General features: G+C 43.1%; 1 protein-coding gene and 1 non-coding gene across 8 annotated transcripts in view; one reads left to right on the top strand and one right to left on the bottom strand.

Moving 5' to 3' along the window:
* HHAT (hedgehog acyltransferase) overlaps window positions 1-22,957 on the bottom strand; it is a 348,767-nt gene that overhangs the window by 286,033 nt on the left and 39,777 nt on the right. The window lies entirely within an intron of this gene.
* On the top strand, window positions 12,598-12,709 carry LOC117076925. The gene has a single exon (XR_004434539.1). It is a non-coding gene; the product is annotated as a U5 spliceosomal RNA (small nuclear RNA).

The raw sequence follows: 22,957 nt of genomic DNA, 5'->3' as shown, positions 1-22,957 counted from the left end.
ACCCTCTATAGTATAGATACTATTATTATTTCCATTTTGCAAAAGATGAAACAGAGACTTAAAGAACTCGATTCATTTACCCAAGGTCACAGGGATAGCACAAGTAATGAATTGAGGCTATCCCAGTTTAGACAACTAGATGTTTTCACTAAGGAGAGAAATGTAAATTGGACGCTAATAAAATGGCTTGAAGTCAGTCATTCTGAGTCTTGTTACCATTTACAGACAGAATAATTTGTCAGAGAAATTAACTAATTTCATATAAATGTATAATAAAGGAATGAAAGGTACATTCTCTTCCCCCCAAGAAGCTCTGTGTCCACGTAGCATTCTGTGTCTGCATCGGTACCAGGTTCCACATGTATGAAGCTCCCCAGCAGGAGTAGGTAGAAACCTCTGAAAAGAGTGGACATGTGGATGCTTAGGAAAGTCATACCCTCAGGAGCCCCAGAAAGGACCACGGAGGCCAAGAGGAGCGTGGAGAGATGCACACAGGATGGCGGGGGATTTGAGGTCTTAGAATTTTCTAACCAAAACGTGTGCCTGGGAAAAGGACTCCTGCAATGACTACTGATATTGAACGCCTCACCAATCTCTACAAGTGGAACTTGAAGTCTCTCTTAATTGGATTTGAAGAAAAGTGTGATTTTTTTTGGTGTACCTAAGATTGTGGGGTAATGTCATACCAGTTACACACAAATAAAACTTTTTTTGCAGAAGGTAAGATACACATAAAATTGATCTTGATTCGTAACAGACTATGAGTGCAAGGTAGCTAAGACTGGAGGCTTGGTTTGGGTCCAGAGCTCAGGTCTACTCACACTTGCTGTGATGACCTTGAACATGATTCTTAACCTTTCTGTTCTGTTTCTTCATATGACAATAGTACTTACAGGGATTTTTGAGGCTTAAATACGAGCCTATGTATATTAAAAGTTTATAACAGCACACAGTACTCACTAAACAGCAGTACCCGCTACTCACTGCTAGCCCCATGTGCTTCCCATCCCTTGTAAACCACCAGCCAACACTGTATCATGCTTTACTTTGTGCCACTCATTTTTAAAAAGTTTTCCCGTTTCTTTAAATAAGGAAATACAAAACTGTGCATTCTCAAATTACACATGCTCTCCACACCCCAGATCCTCATACATGATCTGCTCATAAAGCCCCTGTCCCCTGCTGGAAATCATGTATCTAGTTGAATTGTTTCCATTTAGAGATGACTACACCAGAGTCTGGGACATGCCCACCAACAAACAGCCAGATAGCACAGCAGAGAACGCAAAGCTTTAACCTGGCTCCTGATCCCTGATCCACAGTTTATTTCCCCATCTAGAGATTTCCAAGTTAGCTAAGAGTCAATTAACTAAATAAAGGTAAACAAGTTCAAAGGTCATGTGATGAGGCCATGTTAGTAAAATACCACTTTTATAACAGGGATATAGCCAAAAAGACACTGAAAGCCGAGACATTTTTTTTTAACACAAACTCAGAAAAAACAACATTTGAGCTTTTTAAATATAACATTTTTGAACACTTAGAATTACATTTAGAATTCATGACCCCAAGCTTACCTATGCCTCAAAACTTCTCCAAGTTTAATTTTTTAGGGGAAAAAAGGATATAATATGACAAAACATCTAAGACTTTCTGTTCCACCAGAAAGTCCAGGACTCCTGAAAACTCTGCTGGTAAAATCCCATCAACAAAAATTACGCATGGCCTTTCACCGCTAATTATTACAAAAAACATTCATTTAAAGGAAATAAAAATGTCTCTCTCATGTCTATTCTTCCCCATTTAAAAAAGTTACTTAAGGGAAATGACCACCCAGAAAAGCTGGGCCAATGAAAAGGTCAAGATGATGTTTAATGATTTGGGTAAGAAAAATATTGACTCACTGCTTCTCGAAGCAAAAGCTTTATAGACTCTGAGCTCAGTCACACATTTCAAGGCAAACATGAAAGCCTGAAATCAGGAACAACATCATGTTCTGTCCCTTCCCCCATTTTCTGTCTTGACTCCATGGTTATTAGTCAATTAGGAGTCTCTTCTTTGGGACTCTAAGGGGGTCAGATATAAACTGGGGCTAAATCCCAGCCAGGCAGAACTAGGCAGGCTTCTCCATGGAAGCTTGGAGGTTGTACTCCAAGGAGAAGTCACCCACATCCAACCTCAAGGTGGACACAAGCCACCTACTTGCTAAAATGCAGATTCTGATGCAGTCAATCAAGAGTGGGGCCTGGGATTCTGCATTTCTAACAAGCTTCCAGATGATGTGATACTACCAGCCTGGGGACCGATCTGCATGACTGATGAAGCCTCCCTACAGCTGAATGTTCATAAACTCACAGAATCCTTAACAGCTCAGCCTACCCCGTACCATTCCCAGCCAGGGAGGGCACACACTCCGAAGCTGCTACCTCACACTCACCAACGAGCAGTCATCCTCCTGTTCACCGTTCAAAGCTCTCAGCACCCAGACTTCGGAATTCACTGAACAAGTTAACAAATGCGCTTGTTTATTCCGAGGCTTGCATTCTGCTACCAGGCAATACTAAGGACTCTGAGAGACACAATCGTTCTGGGTTTCTTAAATAGTAACTCTAACTTCCTGGCAAAACACTTTTTCCTTTCTTAGCAAAGGAAAGGGTCTGGGCCTAGTGTTTGTAACTGCCGCTTTTCCCACCCACAATGGAGTTCTACTCTAGGCACCATGAGGAGCTCAAAGTCTGAATGGGAACACCCCCAGCACCAAGACCACCACACCCCACAACGAAGACACACTAAAAATCCACTGCAAAGTGAGAGCGTTAGCAGTGCTGCAACTCAACTTCATATGCCCAGGAAACTGACAGACCTGTCCTTTCTTCCCATACAATCACTGATGAACATTCGAGTATGTGTTTTCTAATTACAACCTCATAACAATCTTTAAAGTGGTTCATTTGTTTAATAGACCTTATCTTTTAGAGAGTTTTCAGTTCACAGAAGAATTAAGCACAATGTACAGAGAGTTCCCATAGACCCCTTAACCCCTCTCCATCAGCATCCCCCACCACAGTAATATATTTGTTCCAATTGGTGAACCTACACTGATTCATCATTGTCTCCCAAAGTACATTAGGGTTCACTCTTGATGTTGCATATTCTATGGGTTTGGACAAATGTATAAAAACACATATCCACCATTTTCATATCATACGGAATAGTTTCACTGCCCTAAAAATCCTCTGTACTCTACCTCTGCATCCCTCCCACCCTGACCCTGCCCCCCTCAATCCCTGGCAAACAGTGATCTTTTTACTGTCTCCATATTTCACTTTTTTCAGAATGTCATGTAGTTGAAATAAATACGTTTTGGGTTTTTGTTTTTGTTTTTCTGTCAGCAATTTGAAGCTCTTTTTATTTGAGACAGTCACTCTGTTGCCCAGGCTGGAGTGCAGTGGCACAACCTCGGCTCACTGCAACCTCTGCCTCCCAGGCTCAAGTGATTCTCGTGCCTCAGTCTCCCAAGGGGCTGGGACTACAGGTGCATACCACCATACCTGGCTAATTTTAGTACTTTTAGTAGAAACGGGGTTTCACCACATTGGCCAGGCTGGTCTCAAACTCCTGACCTCAAGTGATCCACCAGCCTCAGCCTCCCAAAATGCGGGGATTACAGGCATAAGCCACTGCGCCTGGCCTGAAGCTCATTTTTCCTTTTTTCTTCTTTTTTCTTTTTTGAGTAGTTCTGTTTTTTATCTCCGTGTTACTAATGAGTTAACTGGAGCTCAAGAGAAAGCAGATTATTTGTCCAAATCTAGTAAGGGGCAGAACTGGGTTTCAAACGTAGGCCTGTCTGATGCCAAGGAGGAAACCCTCTTCTGAGACGTTTCTACTCATGCTTGTCCCTGTACCTGGACTCGCTGCCTTCCCACCCCTTTGGCCCACAGAACTATTTGACTAGACAATCTCCAACCCAGAGTGCACCTCATTAATGCCCCATAACCACAAAGACAGCCCAGTGACATGCACAAAACACTCACTAAATAGTTCAATTCAAATGTCAGCTCAGAGGTGAAGCTTTCCCATCCCTGAGCCTCCCAGGTGGACCTCATTGCACTCCCTTCTCTGTCATCCACATCTCAATTCTAGAACTTTTATTATGGCATTTTTATTATATTACTTTTATTCATATATTTTCTCTCTGGAGGGAAAAATGGAGTTCTCCGAGAGCAAGAACCTTGACTTAAATCTGTCTCCTATGTGCCCAACATTCAGTAAGCCTTTAAAATGGCGGGGAGAAGGAAGGGAGCCAAAAAATCAGGCCATCTAGTACTTGTCACATTTCTCCCCCTGTTTAAACTTGGAAAAGTCACTTAACTATCTGGACTTGAATTTCCTTGCGTGTAAAATGAAGGGCTCGACTAGCACAATGTCTAAGATGCCTTTCAGAAAATGGGAAAGACAGTTATTTTCCAGGCTAAAGGAAAGAAATACTAAGAAAGTGCTTGTCACCCACCCGTGGAGAGGGGGTGGTCCCCCCCTTCTCACACCCCTATGTCACTAGGGAAGAAAGTTATGAGAAAAAATTCCTGGCAAGTGAGAACTTGCCCTAGCAACTCACTCCTGAGTAAATCTTTCCTCCTTCTAGCCTTGAATTCTCATCGCCCTTAAACCTTGCCAGATCACAACTCACTCTCAGCCGCTTAGCTGGAGTACTGTGTTGTTATCACAAGGGATGGCTAAAATTCTGGTTCTGTGCTTTCTCTTGCATTCCCCAGAAAATTGAGGACTATTTTCCAGCTGAAAATAACACAAATGCATAGCTACTGAGGCCTGGTCAACAGACTAAAATATAAAGTACCAAGCCAAGTGCCAAGGCACTCACCAAGACGCCCTAAGTGAATGAGAGAAATTCACCCTGTCACCACATCAGTTAGCTCAGTCTGCTAGTTCCTCAATCCAGATCCCTGGCCCCACTGTTTTGGGAGTCTTTTTGGATTTTTTTTGTAATCAGTCCATGACCTGCTGAATAGTTCCACTGTTTATCTCCTAGTGAGATGGGTCAGGAGCACTGTTTTATTATGCCTGTTGATGGCATTTGTAGATAGCTTGCTATCAGCTCAGAAGTTTACGTCTACAAATGATGCAGAGTCTAAGAAAGGCCATGGATGAGGCTTAAAAATGATTTGAGGTCAGGTGCAGTGGCTCACGCCTATAATCCCAGCACTTTGGAAAGCTGAGGTGGGTGGATAGCTTGAGGCCAGGAGCTCGAGACCAGCCTGGCCAACATGGTGAAACCCCGTCTCTACTAAAAATACAAAAATTGGCTGGGAGTGCTGGTGCATACTTACAATCCCAGCTACTCGGAAGGCTGAGACATGAAAATCACTTGAACCTGGGAGGTGGAGGTTGCAGTGAACGGAGATCATGCCACTGTACTCCAACCTAGGTAACAGAGCAAGATTCTGTCTCAAAAAAATAAAAATAAATAAAACCTTTTAAAAAATGATTTGACCAATTGTATAATCATTCAAATAGTTCAAGAAATTTTATTGAGCATCTAGTATATGCTGCTTCATATACTCAATCACAGCACATCAATTAGGCTTTGATATCGAGGGAAGTCTTGGAGTTACTGCAAAATCGTTTTCCTCCCTGTACTATATGCTAGACCTACTTCAGTTCTTCAGACTGTTCTCTACTCACTTCTACCCATTTGACCTAATTCCTTCCATCCCATGCCCCCTACACAGCACCAAAGTAATATTTTTAAGAGCATACTTGATCATGTTATTTCCCCCACTTAATATTCTTCATGTGCTCCCCTTAGCATTCCAGAGAAACTTCTCAGTGAGACTCACGCAGTTCTTCATAAAATGGCCCTGTCCCCCTGTCCACGCTTCCATCGTCCTACCTAACCTTCACTGCCCCCACCATCCCACATTACAACTGCATTGACCCCTCTGACCCCACAGCACCACATTCATGCAGCTGGGCCTCCCACACTTTGCTCCTTCTATTTGGAAAAACCATCACTGAAGCATCATGTGAATGAGGACCTACCTTTCAGGTCTCAGCTCAGGCAAGCCTTCTCCCAGGAAGCCTTTCCTAATCCATCCATTCAGCCTGGACTCGGTGTCCCTTGCCTATGCTCTCATAATATGCCACTATGGTTACCTGTATCAAAGCAACTTATCCCACTGTGCTTTTTATTTTTTTATTTTATGTTATTTTATTTTGAGACAGAGTCTCGCTCTGTCACCCAGGCTGGAGTGCAGAGGTGCGATCTCAGCTCACTGCAAGCTCTGCCTCCCGGGGTCACACCATTCTTCTGCCTCAGCTGCCCGAGTAGCTGGGACTACAGGTGCCCGCCACCACGCCCGGCTAATTTTTTTCTTTTTTTGTATTTTTAGTAGAGACGCAGTTTCACCGTGTTAGCCAAGATGGTCTCGATCTCCTGACCTTGTGATCCACTCGCCTCAGCCTCCCAAAGTGCTGGGATTACATGCGTTAGCCACCGTGCCTGGCTTATTTTATTTTATTTTTGAGATGGAGTCTCGCTCTGTCACTAGGCTGGAGTGCAGTGGCATGATCTCGGCTCACTGCAACCTCCACCTCCCGAGTTCAAGCAATTCTCCTGCTTCAGCTCCCAAGAAGCTGGAATTACAGGCACGCACCGCCACGCCCAACTAATTTTTGTATTTTTAGTAGAGATGGGGTTTCACCACATTGGCCAGGCTGATCTCGAACTCCTGACTGCAAGTGATCCACCCTCCTCAGCCTCCCAAAGTGCTGGGATTACAGGCTTGAGCCACCATGTCCAGCCCCCATTGTGTTTTAATTACAGGTTACTGAGCTGTCTCTCCACTAGACTGTGAGCTTCTTTCTGACAGGGTCTACATGTATATTAAGCATTGTATCCTTCAATAAACATAATATATTAGATGCTCAATAAAAGTTTGAAAAATTTGAATGATTATACAATGAGTCAAACTATTTTTAGGAACCTGGTATCAGCACAGTCTGCTGGGAAAGGGGAATAAGAGATACCAAAAGTGAAGAACCTAGTGTCTGGCTTCGAATGCCTTTATAACCCCAGGTAGGGAGAAAATATAAGCTCACAGAATAGTTCTAGTGGATGATCTGCTCTGCAGATTATCCTGACCAACTCCAGGCCCACTCTCTGAAAAATCAATTACTGACTCTCAAGACATGGCCAAAGCATAGTATTATTACAATAGAGGACCCATTTCATATTCATAAGAAACACATAAAGTATGGAAAACACCTGGAATACAGCCAGGAATGTATGAAGTACTATGTCCTTGTTTGTTCAGTAAATATATAAATAAACAAACAAACAACAAACTCGATTTTACTTTGATAGGCCCAGAAACACAACTCCAGGAGTTTTCAAGCTGCACATCCTGAAACAGTTAGAAGCACCCATAGTTAGAATATGAGAGAGTTCAGCTGTTCAAGATCCCAAACCCAGTCCAAGAAAAGGAAAGAAGAAAGTTCTAGAGACTGTGGACTGAAAAGAAGTGAGTCCACGGTTAACAAAAAGGAACTTCAGCATTCAGGAAAGCAACCATCTTAATCTTTTCCTAAGAAGAAAACATCTGCTTGTACAGCAGGGACTGCCAATTAACTTAACCATGACTATTTAATCCTCTCTAGCATTACTTCCTACACATTACAGGTTAGAAGGTTGAAAACTACATATCACCGAATTCCCTGTAGCTGGCAGGTCTAAAAATGGCTGAACTTCTGATGAACAAATACAAACACTATGACTCTGAGGGTAAAGGAACGAGGCATGGGCTGCGAGACTTCTGAAGAAAATGGTGGCAGAGGCCTTTGGCTGTTCTGCAGCAGCCATGATGGAGATTCTGGAGTCCAGTCAGTTCAGAGATGCTGAAGCTGTCAGATGTGGCACCAGAGCCCTAGGTTCTCAAGCCAGGAGCTATGTGGCAGCAGATGTGTAGGGTGGCTCTCAGAACTGTTGCTGGTAGCTCACTTAGTGCCTGCTCCTACAGGTCTTTCCATTATTCTGAAATGTCTTTAAATCCCTGCAATAATTGTCTTTTTAAAATGACTGCAATAGTTCTGTTGTCTGCAGTGGAACCATGACTAACATACTATGGAAGAAATGTTTCCTCTGATTGGCATCCAGCTCCAGCTTAATAACAAAAGCATTATGAAAACAATTCACTTTGAAGGACACTAGTCTGAAATAAGTCTATTCAATGGAAGAAAATGACACGGAAGAAAACACCAGCTATTTTCGGGAGGTGGAGGTTGCAGTGAGCCGAGATCATGCCACTGCACTCCAGCCTAGTGACAGAGGGAGACTCCATCTCAAAAATCAATGCTCAAGAACTAGGTAATGAAGGCAGTGATTGTTTGTTAGAATACAGTCACAAATGCATTTATGTATTTCAAAACCCAAAGATATGTAATGTTCTCTATACCAAAAAAAGATAAATGCTTCAGGTGATGGATATCCCAATTACCTTTATTTGATAATTACACATTGTATAGAGATGTCAAAGTATCAAATGTACTCCAAAAATGTGTACAACCATTGTATATCAATTTTTAAAGAAAAAAAAGGAAATGACCTACCTTACCAACCACTTTATATTTTTCATTATTATACCTTTTTCCTTCAGAGAAAACAGTATAGAGCTGAATATATTTACTATTTTCCTTATCTTCATATCTAGCAAGTTGTAAAAATAAAATACTACAGAAATACTACACATTTGTGTACCTATTTCCTAAATAGCATTATTTGCTTATTGTTTACTTTGAGACCATATATAATATCTAATTACACTGAGTAAGAGTTATCTGCGATCAGAGAAAACCTTTATGAGGTTCTTGAAATCATAAATGTTTCCCTGCACATTCTAAGGCGGCAAACTGACCTTAATGGCCCGTAAATCTCCAGACAAGAAACACAAAAGGAGACTAATTTTGTAAGAATTCTGCACAAAAGAGGCGCTGCTCTCCGAATGAACCCAGGCTAACGATTCATTGAGCAATTATTGGAAGAGTTTTCTTTTTCCTTCAACAACTGCTTTTCTCTTTCTAAAAGAATTTGAACTAAATCATTTTACTGCTTACAATTTCCAGAGACAACACTCTCTCCCAGTCAATACTTTCTGAAAGATAAAACGCTTCCACTAATAAAACCTTTTTTTCTGGAAATAACAAAGTCCCTGCTGAAACATCGTCACCCTCCCGCATAGGTGAAGACGCTTACAAGCGCAGGGACGCTGCCAACAGGACAGGCCCAGGCTGCCCTGTTCTACTGTGTACCATTCCCAGCCTCTTCATTGCCCCTCGCCACACAAGCCAGGCAAATTGGTCCAGGGTAAAATGGTAAAGCGGAGGTGTTTTGCGGAAGAAGAAAAGAGAAAGCCTCGTAAGACAAGAGGACCTAATTAACATGGGTAAGTTATTTCGCTTATCTTCAGCCCAACTGCCAACCTAAACTCAGTAACATCCTCTGGTCACAACTCTCTACCTACCTACCTATTTCTCAGAAGTCACTTTGGATTATGCAGGAGAGCAAGACTGCAGAATCTATTCGGTTTAACATGAATAGATACTGTCTCCCTGCTCTGTCTATGCCATATTTCCACCTTTCCTTTCCTCCTAAAGCCAGCAAAGAAGGAACCAAATGTTTAAAAAGAAACATTAAATTTCAGAGTGAAGTTGAAGGCACAAAACTATATTATTTTCCCCACATCTCTCAAATTGGAAAAACACTATATTTTCTACAAGGTATATAGAAAAAAAGAGCTATAAACGATGAAAAAAGGTGATAAACAAATTAGAGATCATGACAAAAAAATGTAACAGAATGAGATGACTGGAGAACAAATTACACAGAATCATGACTCCTCAGCTTCAAAATATGCTAATAAATCACACACACCATTAATGTCACTTCCCCAGAATATCAAAAAGACAAAGTGAGTCACAATAACATGGAAGGAAAAAAGATCCTCAGCCTGTTGGGGGCCACAGCCCCTAAAATGATCCTTACACTCAGAGAATTTACTCTCTGCTGAGGAAGTCTTCACACATGCAAGAAAACTGGTTTGTACAGAACGTCTCTGCAGTGGGCAAACGTAGCAAACTGGAACTCCACATGGAGGCCCAAAATGTTGGAGATCTCCAGGGCAGAAGGCCAATTAAGAAAGAAAGTATAATCTCAGAGAGAAAAGGGGAGAACTAACATTTTTGCCATCTATCTAGGGGAAGAAGGGAACCCTCCATAATCCCAGATACCACCTTTCTACTTTACACACTGCCTGAAAGACCAGGGAAACAGGTGAGCAGAGCTATGTTGAAGAGTACTCCCATACATCTTTACATCTGTCCCCTTTGCCCATTAGCTGCCCAAGCTGTTCAAGAGACACCTCCCCACCCAGATCACCCGTGAACCCACCAGCCATCACAGGCAGCCCAGGAACCTGGGAGACTGGGAATAGAGACAGACAAGAACAAGACCAAGGCTCACCACATCCTCAGGGCACACTGCCCCATCCTTCCCCCACTGTGCATTGCTTCTACCATCTCTCTTCAGAAACCTATTTGTGTATTAATAAAATAACTCACCTTATTTATGATACCGGAAACTTACTTTAAAACACAGACTACAACACAGAGACTTCTGCTTTCAGGCAAGATATAGTACACACATTTATCCCTATCCCTCCGCTAATGACAGCTAAAACCCTTGGATGTAATATATAAAACAAATGCAAGGAGATTCTGAATGGTGAAAAGAGCAGACTGGGCTAGAGAGCTGAGGACCTACAGAATGACAATAAGCAAAATAAAATTAAGTATGAAGTAAATGTTGATATATTAATATTTACATTAATGCAATATTAATTATACTTAATATAACTTACTAGATGGGCTTAATAGCAAAAGTAGATTACATAAGAAAGAATTATTGAGCCAGGCGTGGTGGCTCACGCCTGTAATCCCAGAACTTTGGGAGGTTGTGAGGGGTGGATCATTTGAGGCCAGGAGTTCCAGACCAGCCTGGCTGACATGGCAAAACCCCCTATCTAGTAAAAATACAAAACAATTAGCTGGGCATGGTGGCACATGCCTGTAATCCCAGCTTCTTGGGAGGCTGAGGCAGAAGAATCATTTGAACCCAGGAGGCAGAGATTGCAGTGAGCCAAGATTGCACCACTGCACTCCAGCTTGGATGACACAGTGAGATTTTTTTTTTTTTTAACCTAAGCATAGGTCAATAAAAATCACCCAATCTGAACAAGAGAGAGAGAAAACTGACTGTAAAAATACAGCCTCAGAGACCCTTGATATAAGAACAAAAGATCTGACATTGTTGTCATTAAATTTTCCAGAAAGAAAGAAGAAAAAAAATGAGGTTAAAAATATGTTCAAAGAAATAATGGCAAAAAAAAAAAAAAATCCCCAAATTTGGCAAAAAGCATAAACCTACAGATTCAAGAAGCTGAATAAACTCCAATCAAATTAAACACAGCAATTAAAAGACAGAGCTTGGTAGAATGGATTGCTAGAAAAATGACCCAACTCTAGACTGTCTACAGGAATTCACTTTAAATATAATGAAATGGGGAGGTGGAAAGTTAAAAGGATGGAAAAGGATATGGCATACATACATGAATCAAAAGAAAGTGGGAGTGGCTCTATCAATAGCAGATAAAGTAGACTTCACAGAAAGAAAATCACCAATTATCATTGCAGAATGATAAAAATATCTTCTCACCAATAAGATAGAAGAATCCTAAATGTGTGTGTGTATATACACATACACATATACATATATATTAAAAGCATTGTGGTTTTTCAGGGATTAGAGATGAGGAGGAGCAGGGTGAGTATGGCCACAGAAAAGGTAGCACAGAGTAGCTCTTCAAGGTCCTATATCTTTATCATGTTGGTGTTTACATGAATTTACACGTGATAAAACTGCATATAACTATATACATATACACAAATAGGTGCCTGCAAAACAGGTGAAATCTGAGTAAAGTCTGTGGGTTGTACTAATGTCAAGTTCCTGGGTTTGAGTTTACTATGGAAGATTCCCCACTGGGGAATCTGGGTAGAGGTACACAAGGCCTCTCTGTACTATTGCTGCAATTTCCAGTAAGTGTGTAATTGTTTCAAAATAAGACGATGCTAAAGATAACAAATCGTACTCCAAGTCCCATTATAGAAAAAGGGCTAAAACGAGAGTTTCTATGGTTAACCCAGGATGGGATTTAGAACCCAGCTAGCATGTCCTCTATTTCGCCCCCTAGTGGTAGCACCAAAGGCACCCGGTGAATAACAAGGTGTGGAATCTCAAGGTGATGACTCAACGTCTCATTTGCATACCCATAGTACCCTGCAGATAGTAAATTATTTAAAGCTTAAAAGAACATTTCTTTTGACTCAACACTTCTAACTATGTGAAGATTAAAGAATTCTTTTTGTGCAAACTGTAGGCAGTAATTCTTTTTGTGTGAACTGTAGACACCATCGCTGTACTAGGAGGTGCAGTTACTGCCATAATGAGTTAACCATTACTTTCAGTATTCACTGGTTTCTCTTCAGATCGAACAAATCTTTCGCCTTTTACTAAAGATTTCCGTGGAGAGAAACAAATCAGTTTTAAACTAATTTTTTGAAGCTTTGCCTTGGCAAAGCGAATGATGTTTTATAAAGAAAGACCTTAAGAAAGAGCGTTGTAGTGCAACTTCGGATTCCAGGGTTACACACTGCTGCTGTTCACTGTTCGGTTAGACACTGAATAGTAGAACTTCCAAGGCTTTAAGTCTTGTTTTCCATCTCAAAGCTCTGAATCATATATGAGTCATATATCTCAAAAATCATATAACTTTCTCTGGTGACATCTGACTTGCTAATTAACAACATTAACATTAGAGACACAGACTGGCTTAGACAATTTAGAGAGACTCCCCTTGAAGTGATGGCCTTTAAGATCCTAAATTCAGTCACATGGTTGGAGAATTTCTGGTTGCCTGTCTTTAAAAAAGCCCCAAATCCATCCCCCTCTAGATAATATTCTATTATCTATCTACCTAGTAAGAAATTCAATGCAAAGTGGTGATGCAAGCTCCTTAAAGGACTCCATCAATTCCACTGATCAGCTTGGTGTAAACTGGTTTCCACTGCTTGCCTAGCAAGCGTTTAATAAACGTACATATGCCAGATAGAATTTGACCTGAGATTTGCTTTCATCAAACCTGGGAGCAAAATTATGGTGGAATAACAAACCTTCATCCATCTCGAACTTTTCAGCAGCTATTGTCATCCCTGAAAGTGGCATCAGTCAGTTCCCCACACAAAGACACCCCACTTTACATCTTCTCCCACGTGCCCCTGTGATCTCGCTCTTACCTTGCTGCTGCTGCTGCTTAATTTCTTTTTAACAAAGGCTTATCAACTGTCATGTCATGATTTTAAAAGGTAATAACCTTTTTAAGAATGCTGACAGGCACCACTTTTAGGAAATGTACTGAGAGAAGGAAATGTTTTCCCTCCTTCCCGCTTCCCCATACCTCCCCCCAAATTTCAGATCCCGCCACTATTCAACCTGCCCTAGGCTGGAATAATCCCTTCCCCCTTTCTCTCTGGGTCTTGTTATGGCACTTACATAATTTTGAATCCTGTTACAGCACTTATATGTTTGTGTGTAAATTAACTTTAATCCACCTCTAAGGACAGTTCTTAACATTGAAAGTATCCAAATAAGGAGTCCAGAAAGAGTGAGTTAGCATTTGAAGGATTCTAATCAGAAATCTACTCCCACACATGACTACAATTCAAATAATTCCAACATGGTACCTAAAGCTGCACCTGAAAGTTAACTAGCATAAGGAATGTTAGGAATAAATATTTTACTAATGAAAAGCATGGTGCTCAACATGTGATGGATTAAAATTTTTCATTATTACCCTTGTACTAATGAAGTATGTAAGAATCCCTTGAGGCCAGGTGCAGTGGCTCACGCCTGTAATCCCACCACTTTGGGAGGCTGAACCAGAAGGATCGCTTGTGCCCAGGAGTTAGAGTTTACAGTGAGCTATGATCATGCTACCGCACTCCAGCCTGGATGACAGAGCAAGACTCTGTCTTTAAAAAATAAATAAATAAATAAATTAGTCCGGGTGTGGTAGCTCACACCTGTAATTCTAACAGTTTGGGGGGCCATGACAGGAGGACTGCTTAAGGCGGGGAGTTTGAGATAAGCCTGGGTAACAAAGCAATACCCTGTCTGTACAAAAATTTTAAAACTTAGCTGGATATGGTGGCACATGCTCACAGTCCCGGCTATTCTGGGAGCTATGGTGCTGGCACCACCACACTCCAGCCTGGCCAAGAGAGACCCTATCAAAAAAAAAAAAAAAAAAACCTTCCTTGAGCCCAGCACCCAAAGCACTGAAGGTCTAACACTCTCTTGGTCTGTGTCTTTTGCTTCAATAAGGCTCTATCCTCTAATCAGACTAGAAGGGTAACTGCTTCAGCCAGCAGAATAGAACTGCACCAGCCGCAGAAGGAACTGTCTGCAAGATGCTTGCTGGAGTACCTAAAGACAAACAATAGAGGCTTCACAAGCTTTCAGGAACAGGCTCAATGATGGGTTTTGTACCTCCCTATCTAATGAATGTTTGTACTTGTAGGAGAATTCAGAGTTAGACACTTTCACTGTTTAACATACCACTTGGTGGCAAGGTTGTGGAGAGAAGACGTTTAACTCCTATTCACCTCCAAATGCCAGAAGTTACCAAGAGTAAAACCAAAGAACTTTATTTTTGTTAAACAACAAAATAGGCTTGGGTCAGTTCAAAACATAGTACTTCTATTCAAGACTCAGCTCCAATCCACCTACTCCAGAGAGTCTTCTCTGATCATTCCAAGGCTAGAAACTCTCCCAGCAATTTTTGGCTACACCGACTAGGGACAATCCTACATATGGAAACACTTTGTGAAACGGCATGCCAGGGCCAGCTTTCAGGCAGGACCCACCAGCAGGGCCAACTGTCCTGGCTGTGTACAGCCCTGGCTCTTGTTACATACTTCACACATCAGCCGTATTAAAGCTAGGGGTGTCCTCCTGGAAGTTTCAAATAGCGTATAAACTTGTTGAGTAGAGAAATAATGCCTGTTACTTCCTTAACCCACAGCATTATCACAACCCAGACCAGAAAGCAGGTAGTAAGCACTGACTTGTAAACTGCTTTGTGACTGAGAAATTTCTCACCATTCTCAACAGTGGGAATGTCTTCATCTTTCCATCGAACTCCCTCAAACATTAGTAGACTCTTGATAATGTTTGCTGAGTTGAGGTGAACATGCCCACTGGGGTTGGGGACTTCTTGTAAAGGAACATTGATCTCTTGGCAACATTTGCCTTGTTTCATGTGTGTAAATTCTGGTGAGTTTACAGAGGTTAGGCCTTAACTCATTTTCATTAAGCCGCAGCCCCTCAAAGATTATTCCAGCATGTCTGTCATATCTCTGCCTCCCTCCATCTGACAGGAGCAGATTAATAAGTGATTTGGCTGTGTGTGTGAATGTTCAGCCTGTCTTGATTAACAGAAAATTGGATTTTATACAATTTTTCCCCTTCCCAGAGAGGCTCGCTTAGCAGAGACAGATTCCTGTGTACCATGCCAGCCCCTCCAAAGAATGTGGGTTGAAGAGTCTCCAAATGGCAGGGGCAAGAAACCCACGGATTAGGCCAGGCGGGGTGGCTCACACCTGTAATCCCAGCACTTTGGGAGGCCGAGACGAGCGGATCACTTGAGGCCAGGAGTTTGAGACCACCCTAGCCAGCATGTTGAAAACCTGTCTCTACTAAAAATACAAAAAGTTAGCCAAGTATGGTGGCACATGCCTATAGGCCCTGCTACTTGGGAGGCTGAGGCACGAGAATCGCTTGGACTTGGGAGGCAGAGGTTACGGTGAACCGTGGTTGCACCACTGCACTCTAACATGGGCAACAGAGTGAGACTCTGTCTCAAATAAATAAATAAATAAGAAAAAACCCCCATGATTAGCGATGGAAGGTCAAGTTTGCTTCCTTCTTGTGAACACAAAGAATGCCGGCTCTTTACCCATCAGTACAAGACCTTTTGTCTAGTCTCATCCATGCTAGATTTTCTTCCTGACATGTAAATTTGCAGACAGGTAGGAAAAACGTAAGATGCTAGTGATTTCCTGGTGAGAACAGGAATAGGAATTGTAGCTCTCTGCCTCATGTAAAAATAGGATCTGCAGCCAGGTGCAGTGGCTCACGCCTGTAATCCCAGCACTTTGGGAGGCCGAGGTGGGCTAATCACGAGGTCAGGAGATCAAGACCATCCTGGCTAACACGGTAAAAACCCTGTCTCTACTAAAAATACAAAAAATTAGCTGGGTGTGGTGGTACATGCCTGTACTCCCAGCTACTCGGGAGGCTGAGGCAGAAGAATCACTTGAACCCGGGAGGTGGAGGTTGCAGTGAGCCGAGATCACATCACTGCACTCCAGCCAGGGTGACAGAGTGAAACTCTGTCTCAAAAAAAAAAAAAGAAAAGAAAGAAAGAAAGAAAAATAGCATCTACATTGTGAATGGATAAATAGCAAATTTGTTTATTAATTCTTAGCCACCAGGTACCCTGCTCTGTTCTCTCTCTTTTCTATCTAGTAGTTCATGGGAAATATTATTTGTTTCATTAAAAAGGTCTTTGAAGGCAGGCGCAATGGCTCACGCCTGCAATCCCAGCACTTTGGGAGGCCAAGGTGGGCAGATCATGAGGTCAGGAGTTCAAGACCAGCCTGGCCAACATAGTGAAAACCCATCTTTACTAAAAAATACAAACATTAGCCAAGCATGGTGACGGGTACCTGTAGTCCCAGCTTCTTGGGAGGCTGAGGCAAGAGAATCACTTGAACCCAGAAGGCAGAGGTTGCAGTGAGCCAAGATCATGCCACTGCACTCCAGCCTGGGTGACACAGCGAGACTTTATATGGGGGGAAAAAAAGGTGAAGGTAGAATCAAAGGTTTAGCTCTGCAAAACTAACAGATCGAGAGAGAGAGAGAGAGAGAGAGAGAGAGAGAGAGAAAGAGAGAGAGAGAGAGAGAGTGCGCATGTGTGTGTATAGAGAAGAGAAAGGAGAGAGAGACAGGGCAAGGCAGGAAAATCAGTCAGAGGGCTTCAGAAAGAGTCCACAGAAGAAATGGCACCTGAAACCCTTCAATGACTGACCACTGCCCTCTGGATAAAGTCCAGACTCCACATATGGCACTCCATGGCCTTTATGATCTATCCCCTGCCTATGTTGAGTCATTTGCCCTCCTCACATCTCAACCTTCTAGCCAAGTCAAATGTATTTCACTCAAATCCAGGTCATCAGGCATGCTATTCCCTTCACCTAGCTTTGTCTTCCAGCCATCACCTCCCTTCAGTCCCTGCTGGTGGGGTTCTCCGCACCCTCTGCCTCTACAAGCCCCAGTGGCTATTGCACCACAAGCTCATTGTCACATAATCACCTTCCCCAAAACTTCAGAGCCCACTCAGGACAGAGACTGAGCCTGGAATGTCACAGCATCCCTGGCACGTGGCCTGGAAGCTGCTTACACAGCAGATGCACATTTAACTCATTTGTTAAATGAGTCAAAATGGAATGTTGTTTTCCTGAAGTATTAAAATGCAGAGGCATTTATAGATAAGCCAGATCTTAAAACCTTCATGGGGAAAGCATGAGTAACTAAGAACTACGTCTTTATAGAAGTACCTCTTTCTGTATGTTCACAGTCATTCGTATTCAGGCTTCCCTGCCTGCCTCTGCCTCTTCTTCCTAAGTCTCCTCACAGGCACTGGAAAGTCCTTTCTGATTTTACTTCTGAAAGAACAGCTTATTTGGAGGTCTGCTCCAATTTCAGAAACCTGTCATGGGAAAATGTGTCCTCAGGAAAGAACAGAATTGATTACTTGTAACACTCTTTATAATGCATTAGGATTTTGAGAGCTCTTTTCAATAGCAGTCCCCCTCTACATGTAAATGTCACTCTGTAGAACATTACCTTCTTGCTAGAAAGGGAGGATCAATTCTTTTTTTTTTTTTTTTTTTTTTTTTGAGACAGAGTTTCACTCTTGTTGCCCAGGCTGGAGTGCTATGGTGCAGGCTCGGCTCACTGCAACCTCCGCCTCCCAGGTTCAAGTGATTCTCCTGCCTCAGCCTCCCAAGTAGCTGGGATTATAGGCACCCACCACCACACCCAGCTAATTTTTGTATTTTTAGTAGAGACGGAGTTTCACCATGTTGGCCAGACTGGTTGTGAACTCCTGACCTCAGGTGATCTGCCCACCTCAGCCTCCGAAAGTGCTGGGATTACAGGCATGAGCCACCACACCCGACCAAGAATCAGTAATTCTTAGTGCTAAAGCAAGGAATTATTCATCCATGGAAGAAAAAAATAACAATAACCACAATAACATGTATTGTGCATTGATTCTGTACTAGCCACAAGCATGCTGGGTGTTTTCTGTCCATCACCTCTTCATAATCTTTTATTCCCATGTTTCAGGTAATAAAACTGAGGCTAAAAGGAAGTAAATGAGGCCAGGCCACAGTGTCTCATGCCTGTAATCCCAGCACTTTGGAAGGCCAAGACGGGTGGATCACTTGAGGCCAGGAGTTCGAGACCAGCCTGGCCAACATGGCAAAACACCATCTCTACTAAAAATACAAAAACTAGCTGAGTGTGGTGGCACATGCCTGTAACCCCAGCTACTCAGGAGGCTGAGGCAAGAGAATCACTTGAACCTGGGAGGCAGAGGTTACAGTGAGCCGAGATCATGCCACTGTACTTCAGCCTGTCTCAAAAAAAAATACATTTTTTTAAAAAGGAGGTAAATTGTTTTCCCAGATCTAGCAAAGCCAAATTTGAACTCAAGCCCATCCAACTCCAAACCTGTGCTCTTTCTATTATGCCAAGTATTTATGATCTTGAATCCTAACTAAAATGAAAAAATTAATGACAATATACCTGACATAGAACTTCATTTGTATCAGTTTGGTTCAGATGCTACTGTCTAGAAACATGTTTACTTTATCGAGCAAGCAACATGGGCACTGAAATACTTCCCCTATCTCCCTGGCATCACTAGAGAGAAGACCAGTAAGAAGTAACAGACAGGGACAGGCAAATACGACGACAGATCACGCCAGAACCCAGCAAGACTGGGTTCGCCCCATCCCTGCCACACACAGGCTCTAGCACAGCACGCTGGAGCCTGCAGGGGTGGGGGTCAGGGGGCGCTTTTACCCTGACAGCCTGGAAGAGCAAACATTACAAAAAAGGATGCAAAAACCAAAGCATATGGAGTCTGAACAGCCCTTGACAGCCGCACCTACACAAGCACCCACACCGCATCTGTTGTCTCGGCAAGTGCAGTCAGCGTTACCCTCAAAGAAATGACAAAGCTCAAAGGCGTTCTTGATTGGGGCTGTAATCCTCCAAACCCGAACATCATCAAAAATTGGAGGACTACAGTCAGGTCCAGCTCCCTTTCACTGCCCTAAGTGAAGCTTCACTTTGAGTCACCATTTCCTTAATATGTTCTTCCCTTTTCTAACCACAGTGACACCACTGGAACAGCGTTTCCTCTACTGATGATCTTGCCAAACCCTACCCATTCTTTGCAGCTCAGGTGAAGGTGCAGCCCCTTCTCCCAGAGGCAGTTTGTGATTGTTTTGTGCCCAGAGTGGTCTCTCCCTCCTCTGACTCTACACACTGTCCCACTTCGCCCGCTTATCTACATGGCTATCTAGAGGCACAGAGGACGATGTATTTCACCTCCATGCTGCAACCTGGCACTTCACTCTTTCCTGCAGTTAAATTCAACAAAATACTCACTGACTCTGCTCCAGGCATTGAAGATACAGAAATGACTACATCCCAGCCCTGCTTTTGTGGGACCCACAATCTATGTGAGAAAGGATAACACCAAATAAAATTCTACAAATCAATTTTTCATAATAGGGTACACAATTTGATCCAAAACAGAGCTATCCTATCACCCTGTTTACTGCCTTCATGTCATTTAGCTCAGTCTGCAGCCATTGTTTGTTCATTTATTTGTGGTCAGCCTGTCCCTAGTAGGAGACACTAGCATAGGAACATTGTCTGTCTGGTTCGCCACTGTCCCCAGCACTCCATATGGACTTGAGCACAGAGACACTCTCGTTAAAAGCTGTATTTGTGGAAGGAAGTAAAGAGAGAGGCAGGGAAGTGTCAGGAACTATGAGTACCAAGGCCGGCTTGAGGTTCAGGCAATGCTTCCATGACAGGGAGCCAGCTATGATCTGGAGTGTGAGTGAGGGCCAGACAGGGAAGGCGTGAGTCCCAATCCAGAAGAGGAACAGGATGAGCAAAGGTAAGAATGGCAAATTGGCATGACCAAGAGAGTGGTCACTTAAGAGCACTTAAATATTGCTGTAGACCAGCTGCTTTTAAAAGGGGATGATTTTGCCTCCCGGGGGCATTTGACAATGCATGGAGACTTTTAAAATTGTTTTCTGTGGTTGTTTTTATTTTTAGAGAGAGGGTCTCACTCTGATGCCCAGGCTGGAGTGCAGAGTGCATTGGCACCATCTCAGCTCACTGCAACCTCCACCTCCTGGGTTCAAGCCATTCTTGTGCCTCAGCCCCTGGAGGAGCTGGGATTACAGGCACACATCACCATGCCTGGCTAATTTTTGTATTTTTAGTAGACATGGGGTTTCATCATGTTGGCCAGGCTAATCTCAAACTCCTGACCTCAAGTGACCTGCTGGCTTTAGCCTTCCAAAGTGCTGGGATTACAGGAGTGAGCCACCACACCCAGCTTACTTTTTTAAATTGTTAAGGCTTAGGGCAGGAAATGCTGCTAGCATCTACTAGGTAGAGTCCAGGGATTCTGCTAAGCATTGTACAATGTCCAGAGCAGCTCCCCACAACAGCCATCTGATCTAAAATGTCAGCAGTGGCCAAGCAGTGTGGCTCACACCTGTAACCCCAGTGCTTTGGGAGGCTGAGGCTAGGAGTTCAAGACCAGCCTGGGTAATACAGTGAGAGCCCATCTCTACAAAAAATTAAAAATTAGCCAGGTATGGTGGTGCATGTCTGTAGTCCCAGCTACTCAGGAGGCTGAGGCAGGAGGATTGTTTGAGCCCAGGAGTTCAAGGCTCCAGTGAGCTGTGATTATACCACTGTACTCCAGCCTGGGTGACAGAGCAGGATCCCATCTCTAAAAAAAATAATAATATTAAAAAAAAAAAAAATGTGGCCAGTCATGGTAGCTCACGCTTGTAATGCCAGCACTTTGAGAGGCTAAGGCAGGTGGATCACTTGAGGCCAGGAGTTTGAACCAACCTAGTCAACATGGTGAAACCCCATCTCTATTAAAAATACAAAAATTGGCCAGACGTGGTGGTGTGTGCCTGTAATCTCAGCTACCTGGGAGGCTGAGACAAGAGAAATGTTTGAACCCGAGAGATGGAGGTTGCAGTGAGCTGAGATTGTGCCACTGCATTCCAGCCTGGGTTACAGAGCGAGACCCTGTCTCAACAAAATAAAATAAAATGTCGGCCAGGCATGTTGGCTCATGCCTGTAATCCCAATATTTTGGGAGGCCAAGGCCGGTGGATCACCTGAGGTCAGGAGTTTGAGACCAGCCTAACATAATGAAACCCCAGCTCTACTAAAAAAAAAAAAAAAAAAATTAACTGGGCATGGTGGCAGGCACCTGTAACCCCAGCTACTCAGGAAGCTGAGGCAGGAGAATCACTAGAACCTAGGAGGCAGAGCTTGCAGTGAGCCAAGATCATGCCACTGCACTTCAGCCTGGGTAACAGAGGGAGACTCTGTCTCAAAATAATAATAATAATAAGAAGAAGAATGTCAGCAGTACTGAGGTTTACCAATCCAGCTGCAGACTAACATTCAAGGGATGGGCTGGTCAGAAAACACAAACTTTCTTTTAAAGGTCATGATTTCTAGTCACACCTAATATCTTCTTTTGATTAGAATTTGGACCAAAATAGCATGTGCTTGCCACCTCCTATAGGCTCTGAGAAAAGAAATATTCAGCAAAAACTGTCTTGATCCTAAGGACCTATATCAATGTCCTTCATCTGCTGGATATCCACCAGGACTCATCATTTCCTCCATAAATTCTAAGGCTCCAAACCACCCACCCCACATGCAAGGTGATGAGAAGCAGAAAGATGAGAGAAGGTGAGAGGTGCTCACAGCACTGCAGATGAATGATAGACAGAGGGATGGACAGACAGATTTGTCAGGATGGCAAAAGACTGAATCCTTGGAGCTCCCAGAGTATGTGCCTGTGCCACGTGGACTTTTCTGTGAAGGCAGAATTGGCCTGAGCAACAACACTGCCAACCCCAGCCCTGTTATGAGAGCTGCTGTGCAGAGCACTGAGAAGTGGTCATCTCTGAGGGCTCTGGAGCCTCTGCAGGGAGTCAAGCAGCTGGGCTTGACCCAGTGAAGTGACAGGAGCCGGGAAGTCAGTGAAGACAAAGCCCCTTTGTCTAGAAGTAGCAACACATGACTGGGCTGAGCCTGCCCTTGATAATGAAATCTGTGGCAGCTCCAAAACTTGTTGGGGCCTCACCCTGTGTTTCCTTTCTCACGCTGCCTCACCATTGCTCCTCTGCAGCTGAAAGTCTCTCAAATGTGTCTGCTTATTTTTGCCCCTGGCACATAATTCTATATTTCAATATTATCTAAAATGTTTGAATTTTAATTCTAAAAGGAAAAAAAATCACCTTTTTTCCTGCTGTAAGACATCCGCTAACGTTATATTTGTAAAGAGTAGATCTGAGACACACAAAGGCTACCTCCTATTACATCTCAAATTCCACTTTGTGACAAAGCTTCCTA

Source organism: Trachypithecus francoisi, unplaced genomic scaffold (assembly GCF_009764315.1).
Source record: "Trachypithecus francoisi isolate TF-2019V2 unplaced genomic scaffold, Tfra_2.0 Lachesis_group5, whole genome shotgun sequence".
NCBI classification, from domain to species: domain Eukaryota; kingdom Metazoa; phylum Chordata; class Mammalia; order Primates; family Cercopithecidae; genus Trachypithecus; species Trachypithecus francoisi.
The sequence above is the reverse complement of the archived record's forward strand: the minus strand, read 5'-3'. Positions and strand labels throughout refer to the sequence as shown.